Source organism: Terrapene carolina, unplaced genomic scaffold (assembly GCF_002925995.2).
Source record: "Terrapene carolina triunguis isolate 2854851 unplaced genomic scaffold, T_m_triunguis-2.0 Scaffold131, whole genome shotgun sequence".
Classification (NCBI taxonomy): Eukaryota; Metazoa; Chordata; order Testudines; family Emydidae; genus Terrapene; species Terrapene triunguis.
The window spans coordinates 1,785,839-1,800,885 of NW_020664482.1; the positions used below are offsets into that span (position 1 = coordinate 1,785,839).

Sequence of the window (15,047 nt, forward strand, 5' to 3'; positions counted from 1 at the left end):
AATTAAACTGCAAATCAAGTTGTCATGTGCGTGTCAATGAATATTGACCCAGAGCCATTCCTGTTGCAACAGGTGTGCTTCATGTGGTCTTTATCCCCCTCCTGCTCTTGCTCTCTTGACACTCAAGTCAACAGCTGAAGCCCCCGTTTGGTAGCTGCATAGGCTTGAATTACTTTCTCTGCCATATATTGTTTCAGCAGTTGTATCTGACTAATTCCTCCCTGAAACGTCTGTTAGCTCTTATTTGGCATTCTGCTGGCTCAGGAGTAGTAATCTCCACACCTACCTCTGGATCAAGCAGCTGAGAGTCTGGCTGGCCTGTTTTTAAAACAAAATACCTTGAAAAACTTCTGGCAAAGGTCAAGTCATGTGAAGCAAGGCCTTCTCTTTGCCCAGGTGACCAAGAGTGCAGAGTGCATCACCCCTGGCAGGGGAGAGGAAGCTTCTTTCTGGCATCAGGGCATCAGCCTGAGGTAAGAACTAGAGCTGCCTGGAAATTTCCTTGTGAAACCTGAAATTGTGCAACCCTGAGGTCTGCCCTCAGAAATCAAACCAGCTTTGTGTTGTCCTCACTTTCCCCCAGCCCGTCACCCTTCAGTGCACCCTGTTATTGTTACTATCCCGCGTAACACCTAGAGGCCCAGTCACGGACCAGGACCCCGCTGTGTCGGCTGCTGTACGAACACAGGACAAAAAGACAGTCTCTGCCCCACAGCGCTGACAATCTATGAGATGAGAAACAGCCGGTGGATTCGAACAGGCAGGGGAACATTAGGAAACAATGAGTCAATCCTCCACTGGCAAGGGCTGGAATACTCTGGGGCTTGGCCACCTTGCCCTCCCCACGTTGCTAAATGAGATGAGGGCCCTGACTCGATCCAGGTTAGGTGGGACGGGGATCACAGAGGTCCCCAGAATGAGAACATCCGAGAACCGCTAGCTAGTTGGTCTTTTTTAATCTCTAACTTCTGTGATTTTAAGACAGGACCCTCCTCAGCATCCTTGGTTCCAAGCAGAACTCTTAGGACATCCTCAGCTCACTTTCTAATTCTGTCTACGCCAAACCCACAAAAAGAAAAGCTAGAGGATTTTCTTCTTCTGTTCTTTAAGCCATGTTGCAGCTATTAATACCTTTCTATTGGCTGCACGCCCCTATCAGACATTAATGGAAACAGTTGGATGGAATTCTGGGAGAAGTTCCTTTTTTATGCAGCACGGAGAGACATTTTTACAAGCCGTTTACTGCACTTTGTCAGTAAGTGTTGTTTTTTTTAATGGGATGCATTGGTAGAACTTGAAGGCTCGGTGTGTACCCCTTCTTCCCCACCATGGCAGCAGGGGCTCGGTGTTACCCAATTTCCCTTTTTTTACTGCCATTCCAGGGTCCTCATTCTCCCCCAGCCAGGGATTCTTTGTCTCTCACGTTCTCCCCTCCCCCCACGCCACAGTCCTTCATTCGCCCCCACCAGGCTAGGAGCTGTGTGCGCCCACTGTAGTCAGATGAGGCCCTGAAACAAACTCTGGTGTCAGAGGCCCAGTCTGAGGTCTGAAGCCTGAACCAAAGTACTTCCAGGCATTGCTAAGCAAAAGATGGCCTGTGAGCCAGAGGCAGGCCCCACTCACAGAAGTTGGCGAGAAGAGGGTTGTTAGAAGCAGGTGCATTCGCACATAAGCGCTAATAAGAGGAACTTGTGCCAAGATAGCACCTGGACATCCCAATACGAGGACACTCCACAGACATAACAAGGAACAGGCAGGTGCATCTTAAAGACAGGATCAAAAGGACAGCGTGATGGATAGATCTGTTTGTTTGAAACAACATGATCAAAGGAGGAGACAGCACCCTAATGAGCCAAGGGGCGGTACCTCAATACGTCAGTAGGGATGGGTAATCTGTCCTGTAACTGTATAAAAGTAGGTCCCGGAGTGCGCATCTTTGTCTGGCCTAGGGGGTAGTAGAAAGTCCCGCCACTGACTGAGCCGGTCCATTGCCAGGGGGCACAAATTCGTAGTATGTCTTGTAGAGTCTACAGGAAACTATTACTGCGCTTCGTTTGTCAATAAACCTGGCTCGGGTTCCTTTGTACCTTACTAGAGTCTGTGGTCTTTGGGGGTTCTCTCGGGGTCTGCTGTGTCAGCTATCTGCGCAGAGCCGGGGCAGCACACAGAGGGAACATGCATGCAGCCGACTGTTATCATCGAACAAGAGCAGAGCACCACACCGGTAGCTACTGACAACACCCACCTATTCCTCTCTTCCTTCCCCCGACCCGTTGTCTCTGTCAGAAAATAAGTCATTCAGGATGTCCACTTGTTAACAGTATTGGGAGGACGGGCAGAGTTGAAATAGGGGGTATTGTTATGCGGGATAGTGCCATCAACTGGTTCGTTGATCTATCCACAATTACAGAGGTGGTTGAAGTTGCTGCGTCTGCTAACCAGATGCCAGGGGTGCCACGTGTCCCCCATCTCTCCCTTCCAGGTTTCTGGTTTTCACCAAAATCAGTAGGGCTCTACCTACTGATGCTTAGAATGTTCACTTAATTTTGGAATTAATCGAATGTGGCCTTTAAAAAGTGATTGCAGTTCATTCAAACAGACAAACAAATGCTCCCGTCATGCAGCCAATTAGTGAACTTCCAACCCGGAGTAATTATTCTGGAATAGTGTGTCCACAAAGGGAGCTATTCCAGAATAGCTATTGCTGAATAGTTTGTTCCCTGTGTAGAGAAACCCTTATCTGGCATCACAAGTATTTTAGTTACTTAAATGTCTAAATTGTGGGTGCAGAATTTCACCCCAATTATTGCTGCCCATAGAAATGGAGACACACACACACACACACACACGTGTGTAATATTGGATACAAGCATATATTTATAAAGATAAGGAAAGTTTATTTACAAAAAAGGGTTATCTGAAAATCACCTTATTGGCTTTGAATTACAGGTTCGGTACGTTTTATCTTGCTCTATGATTTTCCTGCCTTATGAAGTCACCAGTGGTTCCATGTTTATTAGCACTGGCACTCATCCAGGCTGTCTCCCCAGCTCCAGGCTTGCAAGAATGCCCTCTTCCACCCTGGGTGGATCTCAGAGGCTGAGGCAGGGCCGGCTCCAGGCACCGGCAAAGGAAGCAGGTGCTTGGGGCGGCCAATACAAAGAGGCGGCACTCCATCCGCTATTGGGGTAGCAGGAATTTGGCGGCTGGTCCTCAGTCCCTCTCTTCCTCTTTGAGCTGCCGCCGAAGTGCCGCCGAAGAGGAAGAGAGGGAGTGAAGGACCCGCCGCTGCACTGCCGCGGAAGACTGGAGCGGCGCGATTGAACTGCCGCCGATCGGCTGTTTGTTTTGTTTTTTTCCCCCTGCCGCTTGGGGCAGCAGAAAACCTGGAGCCGGCCCTGGGCTGAGGGCTGGTTGGGAATTTGGAGTGCTGCTCCATCCCTGAAGCGGAGCAACGACGTGGTGCCAGCATTAATAAAGCGAAAGAAGAAGTAAAGCAGGGGTTCTCAAACTGGGGGTCGGGATCCCTGAGGGGGTCATGAGGTTATTACATGGGGGTTGCGAGCACTCAGCCTCCACCCCAATCCCCGCTTTGCCTCCAGCATTTATAATGGTGTTAAATATATAAAGAAGTGTTTTTAATGTATAAGGGGGGGTCGCACTCAGAGGCTTGCTATGTGAAAGGGGGCACCAGTACAAACGTTTGAGAACCACTGAAGTAAAGGGATGAAGAGAGGGAGAAAGAAAGAAAGAAAGAAAGAAAGAAAGAAAGAAAGAAAGAAAGAAAAGATGAAGACCAAAAGAAAGTAGGGACAAGGAGGAAATACAGAGAAAGGGAAAGAGAAACTCACAGATTAGTCTGTGGCAAATAATCATACTTTGTCATGGATTCCAGGACAATAACCAGAACAAATTCCAGAACAATTACCACCAAATCCACTTAAAAAAACAAAGTTTACTTTTAGGGCATAAAAATTCCAAAGCAATAAGAGAACTTGTCCTGCTATCTCTCCTCCCCACCTCCCTTCCTGCTTTCCATCACATACAGGATTAATCCTGTTCGCTACCCCTAGCCAGCCTTGTTAGACCTCATTTCAGCTGTGCTGTGCTAGGGGAAGGCAGACTGGGGCTGAGAGAGGAATGGGAGGTTATCACATTCTATGTCATTGGGCTGCTCTCTCACTATGTCTTTGTATGGGATAGGAAACACACTCGCCCATTAGGATATTACCAGGAGATAACTGTCTGGTGTTAGTGATTTTGCTATAACCCTAGCCCATGCCCACACCCACCTTTGTAGCAGTGACCTATGTATGTGTCCTATGTACACTGTCCCAGTCCCACTTGGCCAACCACCTGGCTTTCCTCCTTCGCATCCTTCCTTAAGTCTCATTTTGGGACTGTTGCCCAACACTGTGCATGTGATCAGCACTTTAACAATAAGAGGCTAGATGTGTCATTTCAATTCACAACAATAACCAAGTTACTGCATGTGAAATGTTAACTTGGAAGCAACCACTTCTGGCTCCGTGTTTGTACAGCTCCTAGCACGGTGGGGCTCTAGTGCATGACGAGGATTCCGAGGGGCTCTACACAAGCATAACGGGTAGTGACAATATTTCACCATTGTTTGCAGCTTGGTTTATTGATACAGAATGTGCTGGCCACTGCTTCCTGCCCCTTCACCACCTGCTGCTCTCTAGAGATGAGATTTCAGAGGCTCGTGCTTTGGAGATAGCTGTTTGTCGGCTCCCCACACTGGAAGACGTGAGTGTGGATGCAAGTCACCCAAAGCAGAGATGGCTGGGCTTGGAGGAGGGGGGAACTCCCCAAGCTGCTGTGTCTCAGGGTAAATACTGATGTAGGACCCTGTAGCTAGGGAGGAGGAAAGTTCAGCCTGTAGATATGAGCTACAAAGAAAGGCTTCAGGCACCCACTCTCCTACATGGTGAATGCCCCAGAGGTCAGTGACTCCTCCAGAAGCTCTTCATTTTCCAGTCTATCATGGTTCTGTGGCACACACAGCTCTGCCTTGTTCCCTGTCCTTTTGGAACGACACTGTGACCCCTCTGCTGAATCCAGTCTCCAATGGGGGAAAACAAGAGCATATTTTGAGAGAAATAACATTCTGACTGCAGAATATAGACTGCGTGAAACCTGGGCAGCCCAGATGTCAATAATGAACTTATCGTACACAAGCAGAATAAGCAGAAGGCGCCGGTGATTTCACAATACAATTCAATTTTATTGACAAGTCCCATGACATGATCCACCATTTAGCATTCAGTAGAGCAAGTGAACATGCAGGAATTGAGAGCCAGCCCACTGTAATAACCATCCCACAGTCCAATGGACTGGCCTTGCAAGCCTTACTTTCCTGAGTAATCCATCCTTACACCAGTGGGTAACAGTTCTTCATCTGAGTCAGGCTTGCTAGATCAGGCTCTTTTAGGTCTCTCTGTAAGAAGTTGTTTGTAAGTAGGGAAGTGTCCAGAACTATTCAGGTAAATGTTTATAACAGGAGGTAAATCCTATTTGCTGCAGCATCAAAACATTACTCAGATTTTTCTGTACTTTCCGCAGTTGGAAAAAAAAAATTCCCACCAGTGCAGGCTCATTAATCTATGCAGCATGCCACTTTAATTGTTCTCTTTAGCTGATAACCTTAAGGCAGGTTTTTTATGACTTTATTATTTAGTATTACAGCTCTTAGACAAACAATCTCCAGTGCTGGAAAAGTGGTGGATAATTACAGAAAACAAAACCAAATAGTAAAAAAGCTGTTGCAAAGCACAGTAACAGAACCAATATGGCACCCTTTGAAGCCAGTGGGGGTTTTGCCCCTGACCTGAGTGAGTGCAAGAATGTAAGAAGCCCACTTGATTTCTGAACACATACCCTTACAATTCTTCTAACGTGTTCATCAGTCCTCTACCCTTTCCACAGACTGCACAGGTGAGACCAAGCCTTTGGTTACCCGGCCAGGCATCTTCCCTTTTCTCCTGAGCATCCCCTCCTCTCCTCTGGGATCCTCTTGACCTTCAAGAAGCTAGCTGATACGTTATCATATCAGACAGACCTCACAGAGATATTTACACAGATGCCACTCTAAGATGGTTATCACAGTCTCTTATGACCTGTGCAGTGTCTGTTTCCTCATTTCATTTACTTTTAGTAAAATCCTACGTCTATAGTATTTATTTTATTTAATGGAGATATCCCATCTCCTAGAACTGGAAGGGACCTTGAAAGGTCATCAAGTCCAGCCCCCTGCCTTCACTAGCAGGACCAAGTACTGATTTTGCCCCAGATCCTTAAGTGGCCCCCTCAAGGATTGAACTCACAACCCTGGGTTTAGCAGGCCAATGCTCAAACCACTGAGCTATCCCTCCCCCCCTGCCTCAGGGCAGGGGGCTGGAGTAGATGACCTATTGAGGTCTTTTTCCGGTCCTGCATTTCTAGGATTCTATGATGTTGCTGTTGATTTGGATAGTTTTGGTTCCTGTTTTCTTGCGCGACTTAGAAGGTGACAATAATGGTCTCCAGGCCCACCTTTGAATTTGATTGACAAAGGGCCATCTGCCCTTTGCCCTAACCTAATGACCATGCGTTTACATGTTAATGGTCTCTGCTAGTGGTGTCCATTCGAAAACAATCGGATTTGCCATGAAAGAGACAAGGCTCACTGATTCCTTATAACGCCGACTTAACTTTATTTCACCCTGTTATTGACATCTTAAAGGCAATATGTCACTTGCACCAACCAAAAGGACATGATAAAAGCACAGACGAATAACTTGGACAAGAGAGAAGATGACAGGGACAGGATTTTTATAAGGAGGCAAAGCAGATACAGAATATGTATTGCCAAACTGCCAGCTAAGAGATTTATGTTTAAACAGGTATCATTAGAATCTGTAACATTTACTTCTGTGAAATATACAGTTACTACGTTAGCACTAAGCTGAACATGGGAAAGCATGTTCAAGGCCAGCCCTGCTCCCACTGAAGTCAAAACGCCAACAGAAGTTTAATATGTCCAGTTATATACATTCTAAACAAAGTGGGTTTAAACACATACGTATTCCTAAAATGTAAAATGTTTAACACACAAATACAGTGGATGACCTTGTTCTTGCTGTGTTTTATCCAGGATGTTCTCTCACACCTGTTAATTCCAGGTCATTCTGCTGAAGAAGAAAATTAATGTCAGGCTGCTGAAGCTCAAAGGCATAAAATGTGGCTTATTTGTTTTCCCTTTAAGCAGTTTCCAAAGTCAGTGGTTTATATATCCACATTGTATTCCAAAGAAATATTTCACTCTCACTTAGTAAAAAGATCAGCTCAAATACCAGTAGCCTTTGTATCAGGGTTAGTCTTTGCTAAAATCTCCTCTCCCCTCACTCATACGCTTTGGCTGCATAAATATAGATCTCTGCACCCCTAGGATTTGCTCTGGATATTGTTAGATGATCTTGAAAATAGTTTGGTGGCCATTGGTGCATATGCCTGTTGTTTCCTGCAGTGCACTGAAACTGAGCATTTGTATTGACTTTTCACAACAGGCAGGGAAGACATTATTATACGAAATATTGTACTAAGAAATGCTGTAAACATATTGTACATAACCATCTAAGACTGTTCAGTGTTGTACTTGGAGAAGAAAGGAATTCATTGGCTGAATAAATGAGTCACACCAGGATGTATCTTAGCATTACACAGAGTATAGTAATTCCACTGGATATACCCTAAAGTGCTTTAAACTTCATATTATCACTGTAGTCTGGATGCTGCGCAGCACTTGTAGCTGAATTACTAGATTCACAAATGGTGGATTAACTTCTGTGGTGCCTGAGGTTATAGGAAAAAGGCCCAACAAACAGGCTACTGGTAGATGTACAATATGTCATATACTTTGCCCTCTTATTCAGAAGACAAAGGGATGCCTGTTTCATGGTATGGGTTTTGACAAAGGCATGACAGAAACCTGTAGTCTGCATTTTCTGAATAGTCAGCATCTACAAACGTAACTCATCTCAAAATCTTTTATGTTACTAATTACACCATAATTTGACAAACAGGAATTTTTAAAATCAAATTTTTGTTAAAAACCCAACCAAGACTGATAATGTGGGATTCTGACTATCCTGTTAGTATTACAGTAAAGTGTGCTGTTAAAGGGAAACATTTGCCTACTCTCATCATTACAGAGTCCAAAACAGGGATGGAACATTAAATCATTATAACCATATCACGTAAGATCTAATCAAATGATGACTATGCAAGATAATCAGACTTACAATGAGACATTCGACCATATCATATCAATAAAAAAGGCTACAGGAAGAGAATCTAATTCTTGTCATGAATCCTGCTCCTATTAATTAATGTAGGGAGGAAACTCCCACTGTGAACAGGATCAGTTCCATCAGACAGGACCAGGGCATCAGCTTTGGCAAATTAAACTCAAAATGAAATATTTTCCCCTGACATTTTGACAGTACAAACAGTTTTGCTTTATCCAGTAATGATCAGAATGACAGTCTTTTCGTTAAATAATTCATACCAAAACTCATAATTCTGGAGCCAGCAGGCAGAACTATTAATGGTTTTAGACTTAGAAATGTGCACCTATATATTATGCCTTACATGACTAGATATTTATTATAATGGATTTTATCGGGTACTGCTAGTTAAACACATTTCTACACCTACTCAATTTTTCAATACAAAAGAATGATCTACTCTTGGTATACCTCTCCCTTTTTGAGTATCGGGGGGTAGCCCGGTTACTCTGTATCCACAAAAACAACAAGGAGTCCGGTGGCACCTTAAAGACTAACAGATTTATTTGGGCATAAGCTTTTGTGGGTAAAAAACCTCACTTCTTCAGATGTATGGAGTGAAAATTACAGGTGCAGGCAAATTTAACACCATTAATTTGGGCTTGAATAGGGACTGGGAGTGGCTGGCTCATTACAGAAGCAGCTTTGCCTCTCCTAGATTGACACCTCCTCATCTATTATTGGGAGTGGACTACATCCACCCTGATCGAATTGGCCCGGTCAAAGCTGGTTCTTCACTTGTGAGGTAACTCCCCTCTCTTCATGTGTCACTATATAATGCCTGCATCTGTAACTTTCACTCCATGCATCTGAAGTGGGTTTTTTTACCCAGGAAAGCTTATGCCCAATTAAATGTTAGTCTTTAAGGTGCCACCGGTCTTCTCTCCATTGTTATAATTTGGTAAGCAATTGTAGGGTTTCTAGAAGTTTAATTTACTGATGATGGTAACAAGTTAAACTACAAGAATGGGACACGCAGGCTGATTATACAAGTCAAACGTCTCTTGCTGAGGCGCTGTTGTAATTTACTCTGTTAATGACCTCAAACCAGAAACCCCCTAAAACTCCCCGTGCGGCTGGAGCTACGCAGGGGTCCGAGCTCGCCGGGCTGCACCGGGCTAGGGGGGCCCAGGGACGCCGCCTGGGGACGGAGTTTCTCTGTCTAGGCGGCTTGTCACCTGCGCCTTTGCCATTGACGCGCACAAAGGGGCTTTGCGCGGACAAACCCGGCTCCCTGGCTCCCCAGCCTGCCCCGCTCCAATATGGCCCGCGGGCTGCTGGCTCGGAGCCGCTCCGCTCGCAGGAGGGGCGGCGGGGGGAGCCGGGATCCCAGCCCCGGCCTGGGCAGGGAGGCTCCCGGCTGGCTCGGTCCCGCCCCGCCCCGAGTGACTCGATGGCCCCGCCCGCGGCTGGCTTGACGTGCAGGCGGCCGGCCCAATCCCCCCGCCGGCCGGCCGGAGCCAGCCCCGCCGCGCGGTGCCGGGCGCTGGAGACGCGGGGCGGCCGGAGCGCACGGAGCGTGAGTGGCGGCCGGGGGCGCGGGGGTCCCCGGGGCTGAGGGACGCTGGTGCGCCCTGCGCGCCCGGTGCCAGCCGGGTTAGGAGCCGGGCTGCCGGGAACCCGCCCTGGGACCGCGTCCCGCCGGCGTGGGGCGGCCCCAGCCCCGGCCCCCCTACACCTCCCCAGGGAGAGACGCGCCCTGTCCGGGGGGCTGGGGGTGACTCTGCGGCCGCCCCTCGGGCACTGGCCGGCAGCGAAGTCGCTAAAAACAAACCCGCCCGGCTGCGAGGTCCCGCCCCGCCCGGGCAGTGTTAAATAGCCGCGAGGCGCAGGCACTGGGACCCCGGCGCCAGCGGAGCTCGGGTAGGCGAGACTCTTCCCTCCTCGTTTGCAACGAGCGCCCTGCTCTGCCTGGCTCGCTTGGGACTAGCCCAGCTCGGCGGCCCCCCGTTTGCTCAGGGGATTTGCCGGCTCGAATGCAGGTGGTGGTGTCCTGGTTCCCGACGGCCGGAGAGAGCCGCATTCTGGGTGGGGAGGGAGGCGAGGGGTCGCCCTGCGCCCTGAATGCCGCCTGGGTTTATCGCTCCAGGGCCCGCGTTAAACACGACCCTCTCCACGCGTCTGCGGGAGGTGCCGCCAGTGACCGCCTTACGAGGGTGCTGATGGGAAGCCGCACTCTGAGGTGCGGGAGCAGTTTTCCTTGAACGCTTGCGCCCTATACATCCATTCTGCAAATGATCTGTGCTGAAAATTCTCAGTGACTTCAAGGCAAGTGAAACCTGTGGGAAAATGGCAAGATCAGCCCCTTCCTCTGGGGAAAGGAGGCGGCGGCTGTTGCTGTGAATTGCATGTGATATTAGGAAACAGTGAATTCATTACAATTTTCCTTCTAACTTATTTCTGCAGAGTCCTAGCCCAAAGGTAGACCAGTCCCTGGGCAAGGGAAATGTTCTAATCCAACAGACCTGTGTTGAACTAAAGGGAAATAGTCAGGGGACTGTTTTGGTTTATTTTTATACATCTCTAATTTGGGATCAGAAAGGCCGTGTGACCAGAGATCCACTGAACAATGATTGTGCATGTTGGTGTGTTGGTAGGGCAGAGCTGTGAGGAGTGGACTTCTTCCAGGAGGGGCTGGATTACATTTCCTCTTCCTAAGAATTTGCAAGCATTTAGCTCTAGCAGTGAATGTCTAATCTGACCTAGTATTGGATCTTGATGCACTTGATGTTTTAACTGAAATTTAACTCTTGATCGGGGGCGGAGATATGTGTGTGTGTGTGTGTGGGGTTCTCGAAAGACAGGAGTGGGGGAGCTGTATTGAGACTTCCATATGTAGGCAAAAAACCAAACAAAATAAGCAACCCCCCCAACCTTGGTTTAATATTAACCATTCCCTCGTGTAGGGAAGTATGTCTGCTTGCTTTATGGTACTTTCCTTACTTTATATGAGGACATCACTGATTTGATTTTTCTAAAGAGCTATTGTTATAGCGCTGAGAAAATGCCATTGAATTATAACCTCGGAGACTATTATTACATGTTACAAAATCCCAGTGGAATGTATCTGCACAACCAAAGCTATGCTTCCTGTTTTTGGTCTCTTCTGCAGATGGACTATAAAATATAATAGATATCTCAGATGAAACATTTTCTAGAGAATTCAGATATATTGTTCAACCAGTAATACTTAGGAACTTTCAGAGGAGTCTAGTTAAAGGTAATCCAAAAAGAAAACCTTCAGACTGACAGAATTACATTCATTAATTTTGAAGACGACCGCTGGAATGTGGATGTGGCTAGGACATAGCTTCAGAGATCAACATGTGTATACATACTGCAGATGTTAATGTATAGAAATTGTCAATATTTAAGAAGAGAGGCCTTGTTCAAAGGGGACCTGTTGGTAGGCCCACAGTGTAGGACAATATTTCTTGGATGTTAATGGATAGAAGCATGATCATTTAAGTGTAATGTTCTGCAACTGTTTATTCATCCATGAGTGTTAATGTACAATTGTGTATATATGGTAGATCTCTGATGCCAGATCTACTGGAATGCTTCCAAACATGCTGTAATGGGCGGAATGACTTCTTTTTATAAACAAATATGCTAGAAAGTAACTTACTAGGAGTGTTACCGCACTGCTCTTATCACAATTTGCTAATCTTACCAAGCATGACTTGTTTAAACAATTTGAGGATGTTGCCTGGAAGTAACTGAACTCTTTGGAAGGAGTTCTCCTTTTGTGGAAGATGGATTGCTTATTCTTTGTCTAGATTAAAAGATCACAGCAGTGATTATTTAATTCACTGCTCTATATTTAGCCTTGGATGACTGTACTCAGATTCTCTTTGTTCTTTTATCAAAACTTATATGACGAGGTTCTCCTTTTTATAAAGAGTGAAATAACACTGGATGACTAGAACAAAGTTTCTAGACGTGTACACATTCTTCATTAGCTTTATGTTGCTTTACTGTGGTTGGTTTCAGAATGGGGTGGGGCATTGGGTCTGATGACGGCATCAGATAGCTAGCTGATGGGATGCTTGGACATCACACAAAAATCCAGAGGAACTCCCTTCCCCTGACGCTTTCCTTGCTAATTTCTGTGTTCCCAGTTTCCCTTCAGAAATGTAAACTTGTTCTGGAATTCCGAATGTTTGTGGAGGTCACTGCCACCCTGTTAAATGGTTTTGCTTGCTGAGTTTACCTGTATAGGACCTTCTAGTGCAGTGGTTCTCAAACTTCTGTACTGGTGACCCCTTTCACATAGCAAGCCTCAGAGTGCGACCCCCCCCCTCGTATAAATTAAAAACACTTTTTAAAATACATTTAACACCATTATAAATGCTGGAGGCAAAGCGGGGTTTGGGGTGGAGGCTGACAGCTCACAGCCCCTCCCATGTAATAACCTCACGACCCCCTGAGGGGTCCCACCCCCAGTCTGAGAACCCCCGTTCTAGTGGCACTCTTGCTCTGTTGACCTGTGCTCTAAAGTAACAACTCCTTTGCTTTGCAAGAGTTGAGATACAACAGTTCTAACTGTTAAAGATGGCTACATTTCTGGTTTCTTCCCTCAACCCTATCCTCCCTGCCTGTCAGTCCCTAAAGGATTAATTGAATGGAGTTAGTGTTCATAGCAGCTGCCAGAGGTCCAGCAAATGGTAACACTGTTGCATACAGCTGTATAGATTAAACCTAATTTTAGAATGATTACGTGTGCCAGGAAAGCTGCACAGGTGCTTAAGTATTTGCAGGATCAGCACCTTAGTTACTTTTCTCCCTGATATTTGTGCGGATCTTAACATAACAGGGGAGAGAAACCTTTAACAAAACAAACAAACCACTCTCCCCCCCCCCCCCCCAAAAAAAACCAAACCAACACAAAAGAGAGAAGAAAAAAAGAAAACATGACGGAAAGTACAAAACCGTCTTCATCAAATGTCTGACCATCTTAGTTACTGGGATCTTAATATGACCATCTGACTGTGGTTGCAGTGTTCATTCAGTAAATCTGTTAAAATGCCAATTAACACCTCATTTAAAGTCATGGAAATGATTTTACCTTTCCTGCCAGATGAGATTTGTACTTAATGCTTTATAGCCGTAGGTGACTGCGCTAGGGCAATGTGAAGGGTATATTTTCAGCAAAGGTAAAAGTACACATCGTTCCGAGTGTTCCTCACTACAGTAGTGTCGCTTAAACAAAAAATAAAACATTCATGATGGTCAAAACTCTTCCTGATTTGCGGCCATCACTGATTTGTTGATGTAAACTAGTTTTTGTGGCTCTTAAATGCCAAGCACAATATTATCGATTTTTTTTTTTTTTTTAAATGCTCTAAAGAGAAATGTCTGTGTCTCTTGTCCCTTTCCCAAGACCATTTTCATGTGAACTGCCAGTGGCAAAGGAAATGATTGTATTACAACATGTGGCCTGCTTGTGATGGATTGGGTTTCATAGAGACCCACAACACTCTATAAAATAACAGCTGCAGATTGCACTGCACCCCAGAGCAGAATGCTAGTTATGGGACTGAAATATGTGTCAACCAGCTATGCAAGCTGCTAAATTGACAGGTATCGGTGAACGCGAAATATGGCCAAATCCAGAGATGAAAGTGTCTCTAGTGTTATGGTCAGAGAATGTCTAATTTCACATGCTAATACATGATTACCTCTCTGCATCCTCCAAAGTAGGACTACGTTATAAAGTCTAGTTTACTTTGGCTGGAACTTAATTTTATCAAAGACTATTATAGTGAAGTAATGGAAAAGTGACAAAACAAAGTGTTTAAATTAAGGCCTTGTATCTTGGTTTAAACCCAAACTTAACTATAATGTACATTGAGGTGTCTTATGACTTCAGTAATAAAAATCAGACATTCATCGGTGAGTTATGCTCATAATCAATGCCAGTTCTATGACTGACAACCAGGATTATGTGATAGGTTAAACTTTTTTTCACTTAATTTTGTAACAAAGAAGCTCTCTTCCCTCTAACAAATGTTGGAAACAGCTGCTGTGTGACGTATGTGTTAGTACTTATATGACTGACTACACAGTAGTTAGTGTATACAAGCTGAGTTCTATGTAACTTTCTGATGGCTGTATTCATAAAAGATTCATTTGAAAAATAGTTTAATTAGCCTATAAAAGCAAAACACAAGAGTTCTCCAGAAACTTCCAGATCTGGGAATGGCAGTTTTAGTCCATACCAGAGTTAAATGCTGTAGGTGAGATAAGTTTTTAAATCTGCCAAATAGTCTTATCAGAAATGCAGAGCAAAAGCTGTTCTTGAATATCCTTTGTTTCAAGTAGGCTAGTGATGCAACCTACTTGAAACAAAAGAGTAAGGGAGGTTATCTTATGTTAGGGCAACTCATGAGTTTCTAACTTCCCTTTATGCTGTTTGTCTTTATTTAATGAATGAGAGGTCATCTCTCCCACATGCCCATCCCAAATATTTAGACAGGCATCTGTTGTCAGTATCCTGATGCATCTGCTCTCATTGACATGTGAGGAGCTAGGCTGTTGTATAAGCAATGACGACTATATTTGCATTTGTTGACTGGCTCACAAATGAGTTTTGTGTACAAATGCTTCTGTCAATATCTGGGAAAAGGGTGCCTGTATGTACACCTGTCCGGTTTGGTTAGCTGAGGGCAGATAGCCTGGTGTCAGGCCACTCTCCATTAA

At 45.4% G+C, this 15,047-nt stretch overlaps 1 protein-coding gene across 1 annotated transcript in view; it reads left to right on the forward strand.

The window, feature by feature from the left end:
* Positions 1-9,784: 9,784 nt before the first annotated feature.
* The window catches only part of PLS3 (plastin 3), a 79,239-nt gene continuing 73,976 nt past the window's right edge, over positions 9,785-15,047 (forward strand). Inside the window, exon 1 of the mRNA XM_026653019.2 lies at positions 9,785-9,864. The gene's annotated coding sequence lies outside the window, so the exon portion shown is untranslated. The remainder of the gene's footprint in view (positions 9,865-15,047) is intronic.